This window comes from Stigmatopora nigra, chromosome 11 (assembly GCF_051989575.1).
Source record: "Stigmatopora nigra isolate UIUO_SnigA chromosome 11, RoL_Snig_1.1, whole genome shotgun sequence".
Taxonomy (NCBI): Eukaryota; Metazoa; Chordata; class Actinopteri; order Syngnathiformes; family Syngnathidae; genus Stigmatopora; species Stigmatopora nigra.
This window is the reverse complement of record NC_135518.1, coordinates 4,256,691-4,273,673: the sequence shown is the minus strand read 5'-3', so window position 1 is coordinate 4,273,673 and position 16,983 is coordinate 4,256,691.

Below are 16,983 nucleotides of genomic sequence, written 5' to 3'. Positions count from 1 at the left end.
ATATATATATATATATATATATATATATATATATATATATATATATATATATATATATATATATATATATATATATATATATATATATATATATATATATATATATATATATATATATATATATATATATATATATATATATATTTGTGATCGGCCCAACAGCTTTGGGATCCTAGGTTCAAATCCAGGTCACGTCTACTTGTGTGGTTTGTATGTTCTCCGTGGGCCTGCGTGGGTTTCCTCTGGGTACTCCAGTTTCCTCCCACATTCCAAAAACATTGATGGTAAGCTTATTGGACACTATAAATTGCCCCTAAGTATAGTGTCCCCTGCCTCTGGCTTGGAGTCAGTTGGGATAGGCTCCAGCACCCCCTGCAACCCTAATGTGGATGAAGTGGTTCCGAAATTTAGATGAGAAGAGATATACAAGTATAGTATTTGAGCAATTAGCTATTTAGGCCTATGAAGAAACCCATCTTGACTACAGAATATTTACTTTTCCAAAAAGTGGATTCAGTGAGCACATGAACTATAGAAAAAATGACTAGTTGACGATTCATCGTGGCAGCCATACTATATGTTGAAAAATATGAATTTCTAGCGGGCCTACATTGAAAAGCGGTCAAACAATATGTCCTCGCATGGCGCAACAAAAAGCCAGATGCATGTTTAGCTGCACAAACCGCAGACACAATGTTCATATGTCTTGTCTAGTGGAAAATCTACGGTTGTGAGGAAATCCTGCAGTACTGATATAGCAGGAAATGCGTCAAAATGAGGTTAACCTCACACATCGAAAGAGCAGGGCCGCAGTTTCTTTCCATTTCTATCTCAAAAATAAAGTTGGACTCTAAAACTCTTGCATGCATTTTCACTTAAATCTATTTCCCCGCTACGGCTGTCAAAAATGAAACAAGAAGCGTGAGAGATTAAATGCCAGCCTGAAGGATTTCCACTTGGGTAAACAACCTTAGCCTACTTTTATTTCATATCCTCAAAGTGCGAAATGACTGAGCAGGTTATCTTCTATCAATTGTGGAAGAATGAATAAGGAGAAGATATTTACAAACTAGCCTGACTTTGGCCATGTACATGATACACCACACGTCAGTCTGCTCTTCTGTGGTTTGGCTGAATTTCAAAATCAATGCTTAAGGCTGGCCTAACAAGGACAGACTGAATCGGAAAAAAAACAATCTTGGAAACACACGTGTTGTAAACGAAAGGTGACGAATGCTGTTGGTTTCAGTTAATTTGAAGATCACAAACTATTATAATCCTAACTGCCGTTATTCAGGGAGAGTACACGGTGTACTGTCTGTCTACTTGGGTGAAAGGAGAGTATAAAACAATCATAAAATGATTATGCAGACCAATAATTTAATGTTTCAAGGTTTAAAAAGTATTTTCTCACTTATAAGCCATATTTGTAACTAAAAATGATGACTGAATCAAGGGTACGGCTTATATGCGCACAAGACTTGGTATACTCATTTTCACCATTATTATTTGTTGGTTATTTTCAGTTTTGCAGTAAGAAAACAACCTATTGGATGAATTAGTTCCTTATTATATTGACCCTAATAATGTGCTTTTGATTCATACAGTATCTCAGAAATATTTGATGGTTTTCCCTTCAAACTAACACATTTGTATTCCCTATTGCTGCTATTTTTGTTAAAAACCCAGTAAGTGTGTATAATAAAGTTGAAATCTGAGTTATATCATCATAATATGATGTTACTTACGTGTTTGTATTGAACACAGTTGGATTTTAATTTTCCTTTATAATTTTTATACAGAATAATATAAATCTGTGATGCATTTGGCTTCAGATAATTTCGCCTGGTTTGGTAGAAAACAAACATCTCGCAAGGCAATGAATGGAGAGTAATCTCCTAATTGAAAGTTGCAAGAAAAGGATGAAATAAAAAAAATGAAAGGACCTTTTTTTGCCAATTTAAGTCCCATAAATGGTCCCATACCACAGATTTCATTTATGCTCATGTTCTTAGATCAGGCTCCATTTAGCAGTAGCTCAACAGGGGGTATTTTTTCTCCCAAAGTTGTCGTTTTTATGCGATCCAGCTCATTAGCAGCTTGCATGTTCACTTATTTTATATGCTTGCACAGTTTGGCACCTTGCTGGGCAAGTGATTCAGCGGCTGTTGTTCATACCACTTTTTCTTCATACTCTACATGCAATGAATTGAGATTTTGCCAAGTGAGCTCAACACATGTTCCAATGCATCAGTATGGCACCACACATCTCTAGGTTACAGTAAGGGCTGAGTAAAGAGTTAGGGTTGGAGTACCCATTCGTTCCAATCTGATGGTTACAGTTAAATCTTGTTACTATGCTACCTTGTTATTATGCCATTCTCGCTATTATGCCACTTTTGCTCAAACCCGACAAAATTCAATACAAAATAAATGTACTATGCCACCCCCTAATCTCGCTACTACGTCACTATTGTGTGTTCTATTTTCGAATTCATTTATTTTGAAATTTAGCCCACAATGTCAGCTCAAAAACACAAAATAACCGACTTTACGCTGCGCAGGAGGAGATTATTGATGGTCAAATCAAATCAAATCAAAAGCTTATTGTCGTTATACACAGCTGCATATAACAAAATTGGTGGTGCTACTCCACAAAGTGCGTTTTTCCCGGTAAAAATATAAGTAAGTCATTTAAAAAGTCATGTCTGGGCAAAGTAATTTTAATAACAATAAAACTGAGGAAACAAAGCACCAAACTGGAGCGCAAAGAGTCGCTGCACCCATGCACGCCGCCATCTTGGATCAAAGATCGAAGAAAGAGTCGAATCAATCCAACCTAGTCCGGGAGAAAAACAAGAAATGGGGCGTCGAATTTAAGAGAACCATCGTGAGAAGCATTGTCAGCAAGAAAAATGCAATTCTTGTCAGCTATTTTCTAATCAGCCCAATTAAAAGATTTTGTGTTATAAACATCATACCTAATCTGCATAGGAGTCCAAAGTCAGCATTACATAGTTAATTGTGTGTACTGACCTAGAAATAGAACAACAAGCAGCAGTGATCTGGTGTCAAGCGTAGGTCAAGTGAAAAACTAGCTTTATAGATTAAATATTGCTCACTTTCTGTCATACAGTACATTCCATTCCTCTCTTTGCTTTTTGTGATCCCATTGTGGGTGAGTGAAATCAATTTGGACTGAGCTGATGGATACTATGAGAAAATAAAGCCATTTTTTTTTCTTTTTAAAAACCTTCGTTACTATGCCACTTTTGCTCGGCGGGTGGCATAATAATGAGATCTGACTGTATATCCATCATACTTCAATTCCAATGGGAATGAGGAAAAATGAAAAACCAGCACAATAAAGCATCCGCGGATAATTTCTCCAGAAACTGAATTTTGTATTAAAAAGATATCTGGGTTGCTTTTTTTTTCTGAAGCATTGCTACAATAATAAAATTGATGAATTTGATATGAATTTAATGGAAACAGGGTGGCCCTGGTAGAAGAGTGGTAAGCATGTCCGCTTCACAGTTCTGTGGTTGAGGGTTTAATCCTCGGTATGTTCCGGGGCTTGCTTTGGTTTTATCTGGGTGCTCCGGTTGCCTCCTACATCCCCCAAAACATGGTAGGCTGGTTGTACACTCCAAATTGCCCCTAGATGAGTATGCGCATGAGCATGTGATTGGCTGACAACCAAAGCGTGTCAGGCTGTTCCTTGACTGGTCCACATAGTTGGCTGGGATAGGGTTCAGCACCCCCTGTAACCTTTGTAAGGATATTTGGAATGGAAAATGGATAAGTGAAGACTAAAGTGTCCTCACTGAGTTTCCACGTCCTGATATTAACACAGAAAACAATGAAACCCATATAACAGCATTCTGGATGTCTTTTGAGCAAATGAAATTCAATGGGAAAGGCACTAATGCAAGGGGGTCAGACTCGGGTTGTTTCGCGGGCCACATTAACGTCAACTCGATTTGATGTGGGCCGGACCATTTTAGATATAATATTCAGATTTTTTTTTAATAAATGGATTAAAATAACTGGATTAAAAACCCCAACTATTCCATTTTTTATAGATTTAAAACAATGTTTATTTGAGCTTTTTTTCTAAGTAAAGGAAAATCTCATTTGTTATGTTCCATGTTATAGTGGAAAACAGAAAATATTTTTATATCTTTTTTTAGATTGTACAAAATGATTTTTGAACTGAAAACAGAAAAAAATATGATTAAAAAAATACAATTATTGATTTAAAAGGGCGGAAAATCAGGAAATATAATATACATCTATAATCTTCATTTGAATTTGATCCTAAAATAGAAAGTTGACACTCATGATTTACTTTCTCGGGCCACACAAAATGATGTGGCGGGCCAGTTTGGCCCCCGGGCCGCCACTTTGACACCTGTGCAGTATAATGGATTGGAGAAAAGTGGACACTGTGATCCACAGTGGTTGAGAAAAAGTAACCCATTTTTGTCAAATGATATAAAAATGTCCAAATCCTGACTACATGCTCCTTTAGTTTCATCTTGGCAGATGTTCTCATTTAAACAAGTGGATGAGTTTAAGAAAAATACAGTGGTCCGCTTTTCCCCTGCGCCAGCTTGATCAAACTTTAATGCCCCATCTGTGTGGGAGACCAGAATAGCAACTATTTCTTTCTTTTCAGGAAACAGACCAAGCTTTGATATTACTTCCATATAATCTGACACTTTAAAACTTAAGGTAAAAATATTTTTCATTTGTTTAAGAAAAAAACAAAAAAAAAGGTGAAAAATAGCAGTCCGGTGGAATCAATTGTTGTGTGAATCTTCTTAGCTGTTTTATATACCAGTCGAGCAGTTTTCTCTCCTCTTTCTTGCTCTCAGCCTTTTTGAGTTGAGGAAATGTTGCCATGGCGATGACTGTCAGTGCAAATAAAGGAATGTTACGTTTCAGACATGTATACATGTCAGTTTGCAGCTATGATCACATGACAGCTAAATACTGGATGTGTCACAGGACATACTAACTATCATTGCTATTAAGTCAGTAAAAAATAATAAAAATAAACGTATTGTGCTGTAGAGGTTCCCTTGCCTGACTTCAGTGTGGGCAGGCGTGTGCTTGATTCCCGCTGGTGGCAGTATGATTATAAGTGCGCATGGTCGTTTGTCTCTCTGTGTGCGCTATGGCTGAGTGGCGACCAGTCTAGGGTGTAGTCTGCCTTATGCCTGAAGTCAGCCTGGATAGGCTCCAGCAATCCTAACAAGTATGCATGGTACAGATGATGAATTAAAAAATGAATGAATATTTGCTAATATAAGGTCATATTTACTATATTTCAATTTTTATTTTGAAAAAGAAAACATTTAAAAACCACCGTGATTCATATGTTTCATTGAAAAATATTGATAAATATTAGTTATTATAGCTAAGAAAATTAAATAAGATTGAGTAACAAGGTGGCCCAGTGGAGTGGGCGGTTAGTGTGTTGGCCTCAAAGCTCTGGGGTCCTGGGTTCAAATCCAGGTTGCATCCACCTGCGTGGAGTTTTGACATTCTCCCCGGGTCTGCATGGGTTTCCTCTGGGTACTCCAGTTTCCCCCAACATTCCAAAACCCTGCTTGGTAGGCTGATTGTACACTCTAAATTGTCCTTAGGTGTGGGTGTGTCTGTCTCCTTGTGCCCTGCAACCAATTCAGGGTGTCACCTGTCTCTGGGCCGGAGACAGCTGGGTTTGGCTCCAGCACCCCCTGCAACCATAATGAGGAAAAGGCAGTTCCGATTCCAGATTAAATTAAATAACAAATAAAAAGAATATTATGAACTTATTTCTCATTTTCAAATCAAACAATGTATCATAATAATAATAATAATACTAATGATGATAAAGTAGGGAATTATTTGTCAATGGCTGCCAATAGTTTCAATGAGTGCCGTTTAAATTGAAGATATTAAAGACCAAAAGGAATAAATTACACACAAATTGTCTCCATTAAGCCATTAATGTAAAACAACTACCATAAATTGAGGATATTGTGTCAAAAGTGTGCGTTGTTTGTCAGCTAATTAGCGACACACATCAGCAGCACCAGAGCATCTGTGACACACACAAACGCTGGCAGCACTCGACAAGCTCACAGAACCGTCATGGCTCGTAAAATGGAGGAAAATCTGCGTTAATACTCAGCGTAGCATGCATAAAAAGTCTAATTAAATATATCAGAACCAAAAATGTTCTCCTGTTGGTGGTGTACAGCTGGTCGAACGTGCAGAGATACACTAAAGAACCCCGTAAACTCATCAAACTGTCTTTGTTTGCCATGTGGATCTACTTGATTGGTTTTCTCCCTCTTATTGTATGCATGTACATATTTAAACGAGAGAGGCAAACATAGGCAAGGCAAATGTATTTGTATAAAAGAAAACAACACAAGGTAACACACATCACATTCAAATCAGAAAGACACACTTTACTCATTGGCTGCCATTGACTGCAATGGAAATCTCAACTATTTTGGCCCTCGTTTGATCCCCTGTCAATGGCAGCGAATCATGATCAGTATGATCACACCTTCCTATGTGGACTTTACATGTTCTCCCCAGGCTTGTGTGGGAATTCTCTGTGTACTCCGGTTTTCTCCCACATCCCCAAAACATGCATGCTAGGCTGATTGGACACTCGAAATTGCTTCTAAGTATGAATGTGAGCGTGAATGGCTGACTGTCCCTTTAAGGCCACCAATTCAGGGTGTTACACACCTGGTCCCCATCGTTGGTTGAGGTAAGATCCAGCACCCCCACTAGCCCCAGCGGTATGGAAATTGAATGAATGAACGAATAAAACGAAACAACATAACAAAATACGAAATCCACGAAAATATGGATAACTGAAATAAATTAATGTGCATAAAAATATATCAAATGATAAATCTTCACTGTCTAATTGTGTACCGTAGGGCATTGGTCTCGAATCACCAGATCGGCACCAGTCCGCGAGCTACCTAGCGCCAGTATGTCAGAGTGAAAAATATCAACTTTTTCAATCACGCCCTCCTACTTGAAATGGGAAAAATTGTTATAATAATCATAATATTAAATCATTGCTATTATGCTTGGGACTTTTTTTTGCCATTGTGGGTTTCGTTTGTGCTCTTGTCTTAAGTCAAGGGTGTCAGACTCGGGTTGGTTCGCGAGCCGCATTAACGTCAACTTGATTTCACGAGGGCCGGACCATTTTAAATATAATATTTAGATTTTTTTTTTTAATAAATGGATTAAAAGAACTGGATTAAAATCCCTGATTATTTCGTTTTTATAGACCTAAAACAATGTTAATTTTAGCTTTTTTAAATATATTTTTAGATTTTACAAAATGATATTTGAACAATTAATTGATTTAAAAGGGAGAAAATCGGGAAATGTAATATACATCTATTCTCTTCATTTTAATTTGATTCTAAAACAGAAATTTGGCACTCATGATTTACTTTCCTGGGCCTCACAAAATGATGCAGCAGGCCAGATTTGGGCCCGGGCTGCCACTTTGACACAGGTGTCTTAAATTGTCAGCCTCCCCATTAGCCGGTCCACATGTGGGCAGGCGTGTTATTGATTCCCGCTAGTGGTGCTGAGATTGTGAGTGCAAATGGGCGTCTGTCTCTCATTGTGCCCTATGGTTGACTAGTGACCAGTCTAGAGTGTAATTTGTCCTTTGGCCAAAGTCAGCTGGGATAGGCTTCAGCAACCCCCGCAACCCTTACGAGCAGGGGCGGTATGGAAGATGGAAGAATGAATGAAATATTTTTATAACGAAGATATCTCAAGAAAACAATGGGACAAGGTCATTTTTTACTTGCCTGACCTATAAACCATTCAATCATTAAACACACCAAGATTTCTGGCTTGATCTGTCGCTGGCAATGACATTGAACCAAGGTGAGTTCTGATTTCGACTGTTCCCTTTCTGAGATGAATATAATCCCTTCTATCTTTCTTCAATTAAACTGGATAAACTTCAGGCAGGGGCGGTCCGGTGGCTCGAGTGCTTAGCGCGTGGGCCTCACAGTGGGGGACCTGAGTTCAAATCCAGATCAGTGCAAATGTGCTGAGTTAGCATGTTCTGGCCGGGTGTGCGTGGGCTTTCTCCGGGTACTCCGGTTTACTCCCACATTCCAAAGACATGCGTGGTAGGCTGATTGGACACTCTAAATTGCCCCTGAGTATGAGTGTGGGAGTGAATGGTTGTTTGTCTCCTTGTGCCCAGGCGATTGGCTGGCCACCAATTCAGGGTGTCCCCCTGCATCTGGCCTGAAGTCAGCTGGGATAGGATCCAGCACCCCCTGCGTCGTTAGTGAGGATGAAAAGGTTTAAGATGAGCTGATATAATTCAGGCATATCCATGCACTAATTTAATGATTAACATTTACTTAATGAGATATTAATTCATTCATTTTCATTCATTAAGTGCTTATCCTCACAAGAATCGTGGGGGGTGCTGGAGCCTATCCCAGCTATCTACAGGGACCAGGGTGGAGCCACCCTGAATCGATGGCCAGCCAATCGCAGTTAATGAGACTAACAGAAAGTGTGTCATCTGCATCAATATGATCGGGGCTGTTGCAATCTTTCATCTAATTGAAAGCAATTCTACAACAGATGGTGCCGCACAGCAGCCATATGAAAGTTTGTATTATTTAGTTTCCACTTCTGATGTTGCCATGACAACCCAAAGATGACAGGAAATGAAAGAGAGAAGAAAAATCACCTGTACATTAGATGTTGTGATTGGATTTTGTGGGGGGATGGTGTAGTGTAGAAAAAAACATGACATGTTAGAAGTCAATGCTGGAACTAAAGCTAAGGCGTAGAATAGTTTTGACATCTTTATTTCGTGGCTGCAAGGCACGCAGGTGTCAAGCTGCCGTGAAATTCAGGATTTTCACCATTTTGCTACCTGAAAATCATAAAGTAAAAATATTGATCACGTTTTTTTGGGGCAAATAATAGGTTTATTACTACTAGAAGCCTATTAACAGGGCTACACAATACAAATGTATTCTACATATTAAATAATATTCACAAAATATTTTACACTCAAAGATATTGAATAATGAGAAAGTCCGAGTAATATTTTCAGGTAACTCTGAATGACATAAATTACTGAGTAAGTGAATTTAACTGAAAAGCTGTGTTCACCATGTAAAAAAAAACACTTCGGAAAAGTATCCATTCATCCATGGATTTTGAACCTCACTTAGTATCCTTGTCACGGTTACGAGTTGTTGGAGCGTATCCCTGTTGACTTTGGGCGATAGACAGACTACACCGAAACTAGCAGTGTCCGAACTATGGCCCTCGAGCCACGCGCTACTCAGTTTTTATTGGCTAGGAGCAAATTCTAAAAAGAATATATATATGGCCCAAAAAAGAATCCTAAATACAACTTACTGTATCCCATTGCATTTCTCAGCTTTAACAATAGATGGAGGTAAAGTCATTTAAACATGGGTCTCTTTGTTATTCATATATTCATAATCAATCTTAGAAACTGTGCAGCTGTTCAGTCTTTTGTTTTAAACATTCTAAACCAGGGGTGTCAGACTCGGGTTGGTTCGCGGGCTGCATTAACGTCAACTCGGTTTCATGTGGGGCGGACCATTTTAGATATAATATTGAGATTTTTTTTTATATAAGTGGATTAAAATAACTGGATTAAAATCCCTGAATATTCTGTTTTTTATAGATATAAAACAATTTATATTTGAGCTTGTTTATATATATTTTTAGATTTTACAAAATGATTTTTGAACTAAAAACACAGAACGAATTGATAAAAAATTACAATTATTGATTTAAAAGGGGGACAATCAGGAAATTTAATATACATCTATACTCTTTATTTTAATTTCATCATAAAACAGAAAATAGGCACTCATGATTTACTTTCCCGGGCCACATTAAATGATGCTGCCGTCCATATTCGGACCCTGGGTCGCTACTTTGACACCTGTGCTCTAAACAATACAAAATACATTTTAAAAAACTGATTTTTTTAACCTAATTTTGATCCATTCTTTAACATGTGAAGGTGGAATGATTTTAAGTTGGCCTACGCATCCTTTGATTTTTCTGAAAGAGGCCCTGGGAGAAAAAAGTTTGGACACCCCTGCGCTGAACTCTTTGCCAGTCAGCCGTATGCCACACAGAGACTGACAATCATTCACGCTCACAAACATACGGCCCCTGAGTGCAAATCAATCCCACACTGCCTGCAGTCAGGCAAATGTAGTAGTACTCCTTCAGCTACTCTGAAAAATTATCCTACCAGTATTTCTTCATTCTATAAATCAGACAGATTTTTTTTTTTTTAGAGGAAAACAGTTTCTTGGAGACATTGGACACGTAGTACTCTCTTTTTTTATCAATTCAAGATTTTTCCGTTTCTCAATTGTCAACTTAAAGCCACTTGAGTTTTTTTTTACTGCATTGTCTTAAAATCCTGTTGAAACATTTATTACAAATATTAATTCAAACATTTATTCAGTGAGTCAGATATGAATTATTTTGAAAAGTTATCTTAATTTTAGTATGAATGTACCCCATAAAGAAAACTGTTGGATTTTGTAGTCATGCATTAGGATGTGTAATCAAAATAAATACTCATAATTTCTATTAACCATAAATACTTAGATGTTAATGTGCAATTTAGATGGTGCTTGAAATATTTTATTCACTGTAAACATCCAATCATATGGTGTAGAATAATTCCACTGCTGTGAATTTTAATGACTTTACTACTATTACATGTCTAATCCATTTAAAGTGGGAGGGTGGTCCTTCTTCCTACATCAAATGGATTGGACATCTATAACCGTCAATTCCAGCCAATAAATTAAATGAGATTTAATGTCTATATATATATATATACATATATATATATATATATATATATATATATATATATATATATATATATATATATATATATATATATATATATATATATATATATATATATATATATATATATATATATATATATATATATATATATATATATATATATATATATATATATATATATATATATATATATATATATATATATATATATATATATATATATATATATATATATATATATATATATATATATATATATATATATATATTGGGATGCAACACTGCAGGCAGCAAAAAAAATAAAGAGAATTCCCTGTTTTTCTCTGATTGTCTTCTTCGCCTTGATTTGGAACACGCAGGTGTTGGCATAACGCATCGACTCCAGCGCCATTCTTAATGGATGGGTAGCACACTGACTCATAAACGTAGTAATAATAGGAGAGAGGGACTGGGTAAAATGTACTTGGATGCATTTTTGAATTGAATGAAAATATAGTCCTTCTTGAGTGTTCAGCTGCTCTGTCAAACTTTATTTTTAATGATCTGTGTGACTTCAACAATTTAGTCAAGTCACACTGGGGGAAAAGACAAGACTACAAAAACTCACCCCCCTCCCCCTTACACACACACCAAACAAAGATTCAGAAATGACAACAGCCGTGTTGTCTTTGCCTTGTGAAATACACAGCCTACGTAACAGAACAAGCCCACTGATTGACTTTAAAATTGAATTCAGGTATGGATAGGAAAGAGGATAAATAAAGGACTAGGACAAAGAAAGTAATGATCAAGTGCCAATTGAGGAAGAAAGCTTCACAAACATGAAACATCATTCTGCCTAACACCGGCTGTTGCTGCTGCTGGTGGAACTGTCTACTTCTTGAAAAAGCTTCTTTCTGTGATTTTATGAGGTGAACGGAGTTGGACCCAGATACATGGAAAATAATCTGACACAAGGGAGTGCAGGTGCACTAACATAAGGTTTAACAACATAAAAGGTGGTTTTACAAAAATAAATGCTTGAAAACAAAATACTGGGAAAAAAAGTAACAACACAACCAGCCAGGAAAATGAAATCAAAACTTACGATTGGAAAAACACAGTAATAATACAAAAAACTACCGTATTTTCACGACTATAAGGCGCACCGCATTATAAGGCGCACCCTCAATGAATGACATTTTTTCCATATATTAGGCACACTGTATTATAAGGCGGACTGTATTTTAAGGCACACTGTATTATAAGGCGCACTGTATTATAAGGCGCACTGTATTATAAGGCGCACTGTATTATAAGGCGCACTGTCTATTTTGGAGAAAATTTAAGACTTTAAAGTGCGCCTTATAGTCGTGAAAGTACAGTAATTGCTATTGACTTCCAGGTATGAAGTACTCACTACACAGTCACCTCTAGAGCCAGCCATTGTTGATGTTTTAGATTTTTTTGTATAAAATCTTGCAGTGGGGGAGGAGCTATATGGTGGAAGATTTTGTAAACTAAGATGGCATCTGCATATTTAACAGTATTGTTTCAGTTCAGGCCTTTGTGTTTTTTTAATATCCGACAGTGGTGGTTTTCGGTTTTCTGTTTTTTCCATATGTAAGAAGCACTGGATTATAAGGCGCATTGTCTATTTTGGAGAAAATTTTAAGACTTTTAAGTGCGCCTTATAGTCGTGAAAATACGGTAACATAACTTGACATAAAGCAATCACAACATTACTCAAACAAACTCCCCAGGGGTTGAAGACGAAGCAAGACAGCACGCGCAATTAATGAAACTAATGGATAATCACATAAACAGGACACAGTGGAAAACTGCCATACCACAAAACATGACACTTCTGGTATCCTTTAATTTAAGAGTATATATCCTCATTAATTACCTGCCACTAAAATGCTAAACAGAGAACAAACAAAAACTGCTGCATGAGTTAATTATATCTACCCTTATTTCATGCCTTGGAGCCTTCCTCTACGCAGTGAGTAAAATATGTATAATGTGTAATGTATTTATAATGACTGAAATAGTTATTTCCTCACATTTTCCTTAATCCACAACTCGCCCTGACACCCATTTACTTTCTACGTGCTCTTTTCACGCTCGTGACGAGGAAGCAGGCAGGCCTCCCAGCCAAACCAGAAAAAAAGGGTTTGAACTGATCACGTCGCCGTTGGGAATGACGTGTGGCGTTAAAACATGCTTTACATACACAAATCCAAAAAACCTATTAACACATCAAAGAAAGCGAGGGCGAGCATCTTCCTTGCCGATTGGCAAAAACTCAAGTACCCGTTTTGTTGACTCAAAGCATTTAGGAGAATTACTAATAGATGTTCTATTTTTATTTCAATGAGGGCAGTGAATCATCGTGTTTTGGTGCCATTGACACTTAACCCATCCATTTGGACTAAGTTGTTGGTTTTAGGGAGTTTTTACAGAGTAATTCTTAAAACAGGGGTAAAAGCTTGTCTTTTCGATTAGGGTTTATGATCAATGACGTCCTGAAAGGGCTGGGGGGGGTCACCAGATTTTGAGTAGATTGACATTCGGCTTCATAGAAAATAGATGAGGAAACCAAGTCTTCCAACGTGACAAGAAAACTAATCTCAAAACATTCCACATCCCGAACAATCGTGAAATTCAGGAACGGGAATTCTACTCCCGTGTTTCCCAAAACGTGTAGCTTTGACTCAGTTAAATTAAAACTCCTTACATGGGTTTATTGCTAAAATCCCCCATTATTCCCGGTAGAAATGCAAAATCAAATGACAACACATTTCTGATAACTGAGTACTGATATTTTTGGTATTAAATATTTTACCTGCATGCAACATTTCTGTACTTTTCAGAACTCTAGTCACTGTAACAAGCAAGAGCACTCTTCAAAGTAAAGTGAGAAGAAGACTGAAAAGTGGGACAGCAAGACAAAGGAAGAAAGTAAAGAAGTCTTTTCAAAAGGTGAAAAATCAGGAAAAAGAAGTGATGGCCACTTCAATATTAATACTCTCCATTAGGAGCTTTTGTAATGAATAAGTCATTGGATTGCCTGTAAGGTACATCTTAATGTATTGTGTGACACTGTTCAAGCAGAGGAACTTGTTGAAACTTTGATTGCGTCAGGTCCACTTAAAATAAGCACCAGCTGAGCGTTCCTTCCCGCGACAGTCAAATTACATCTTTCGCGGCAGTAGCCTCAAATGTGCGCAATGACAGGTTATTATGTAATTTGGTACGGAATGTTCTCCATCAGTAATTGAACTGGTGACTCAGAGTAAGTAGATTGTTGTCAAAAACAGCATACTAAATACACCGATTTTGAATATCGGGGCCGATTGTTAAAATGTGACAATTTTATGTTGTAGTACCAAGGTTGAGCTGCGGAAGACAGTGTTGCGCCTCAGGACACCCAGACTGCTGGAAAACTTAGAAAAGGGGGAATTAGCGTAGGACAGGCATGTCCAAAGTCCGGCCCGCGGGCCAATTAAGGCCCGTGGACAAATTTTTACCGGCCCGTGGCCTCTATCATGAAATCAATAATACACGGCCCGCCAGCGCTGTTGACCACAGTATAAAATACATGAGTTCATTATTTTTTTTGTGATGGTCAAAATCACAGTTTGAATATGCAGTGATCATTGTTTTGTTTTCAGCACTGTTCCTACAGTGAGCATATAATAGTGAATAATATGTTATGTTTCACATGAACTTAGATATCCTTGATAGTTTTCTTATTTTTTTGTGGTTTGTGATTTCGGTAAAAACCTAAATGTAAAAAAAAAAATGTAAAAGTAAAAGTATGCCATTTGTAATTAAAAAAAATCCAAAAAGTTAATTTGTATTTAATGTTAATGGTTCAAAGAATGTCAGGCTAAATAGTCGGCCCGAACACATTTTCACCTTACCAAATCTGGCCCTCTTTGCAAAAAGTTTGGACACCCCTGGCGTAGGATAATCACATGGATCTTTACATGAGGTACGCGGCTAATAAGCAGGACTTTTAAGCTTCTTTTTGATTAATAATAGAAAACCGCCGGTTGAGTGATTAGTGCGTTAGCTTCATAGGGGTTCAAATACAGGTCGGTTTTCCTGTGGGGAGTTTGCATGTTTTCCCTGGACATGCGTGGGTTTTTGCTGGGTACTCTGGTTTCGTCCAAAATTCCAAAAACATGCATGGTAGGTGGGTTGGACACTCTAAATTGCCCTTAGGTATGGGTGTGAGAGTGGGTGGTTGTCCGTTTATTGGTGTCCTGTGATTGGCTGGCCACCGATACAGGGTTTTCCCCGCCTCTGGCCCGGAGACAGCTGGGATTTGGCTCCAGCACCCCCTGCGACCAAAATGAGAATATAGCGGTTAAGAAAATGAGATGGGTTGAGAGATGAGTTTGTCTTTATTTGAATTCAGATTGAAATAAAAAGGAAGAAAATAAAAATGAATACAATCCAATTCCGACTGCTTTTCCATTCCATAAATCAAGGCAACCTGTGTGTGACACGAAATCTCCTCATCAAAGTTCTTTTTCTCTTCATCTTTCTGCAAAAGTGAACTCTTGGCATAACCATACTTTTGTGCATATATTCCCTGCCATGCAAGTGTCCTTCTTTGATTCCACACTGACCTCCATCCTTATACCCGTCTGCTTGCACTGCAACAAGCAGCTTAATAAATAGCAATGTAGGCCACTGAAATATTCATATTTTCAAAGAAATTAAATGGCCTGTACACGTTTTATGCAGTAGCAGGACCCCGGTACGAAGAGCAGTGTAGTCTCCTCTGTTTCCATGGAGACGTCATATGACAACGTACTCCCCCTTGCACACACACACACACACACACACACACACACACACACACACACACACACACACACACACACACACACACACACACACACACACACACACACACACACACACACACACACACACACACACACACACACATGCAGGCACAAATTGCATTTCCGTCCACTGCATCCTTTTGCAAACATTCTTGTGATCACTTTTTTTTTCATGTAAGAAAAACGCACTCTGGACACATCTTAAAGGTGTTGACATTCTTGGAAAAATGCCTTTTGAAATGTTTATCTGATGCCCACAGAAAAAGTGGAAATGTGTGATGACGAGGAGGAGGATTTTTACGGATGTCTTTGTTCGGTTGACTAAAGCAGATATAAAAAATAGGAAGCAGAAATTTTAAAAAAATATATTTGAATTTGTTTTTTATTTTGTGATGGTTAACACGGTCAACATTGGGCAGTAGGCAGTGGACATCTTGAATTGGATGGACACAATAAGAGATCAAGGGGTTCTATCCCAGATCCTCACCTTCCTGTGGGGAGTTTGGATGTTATGGGATTGCGTGGGTTTTATCCAGATACTCTAGTCTGATATACTCCTACATTCCCCAAAAAACATGCATGGTAGGCTGGTTGGACACTCTAAATTGCCCCTTAGGTATGAGTGTGAGTATGAATGGTTGTTTGTCTCTTTGTGCCCTGCGATTGGCTGGCCACCAATTCAGGGTGTTGTCCCCCGCCTCTGGCAAATTCAAGTCAGCTGGGATGGGCTCCAGCACCCCCAGCGACCCCAGTGAGGATAAAGAGGTTCAGAAAATGAGATGAAGTGAGAAATCCATTTCAAAAATTGTGTTTTGAATAACTAACCAAAGTTTATACATATGCAGTCTGTCCTTATTCACTATATGCTGAGGTACTTCATTAAAGGGGAGAATTTATATTGTAAATAGCAAATGCAATTCATGGCTGTAGTTATACAATACACATTGGAACCTGGATGGTTGGCAGCACTGATTTGCAATGCAAAGTAACAAAGGTGTTTTCTGTGCTTCTGGTTACAAAGAAAATAAAAATAACGGGGATATTTATGTCACTTTCAATGGCTGTTTTTAACTTCTGCTATGTTGAAGGATTGTGTAGTAGATGGATTGATGAGATGCCACTTGTTTGTATTTGCACTCATATAGGCCTGCTAATTTATTTATATAACACAGAAGGGTAGCGTCATCTTGGATTCTTGTTTTTTTTCCTGTTGTATCCCAAATGCAAATCTTTTTTTCTG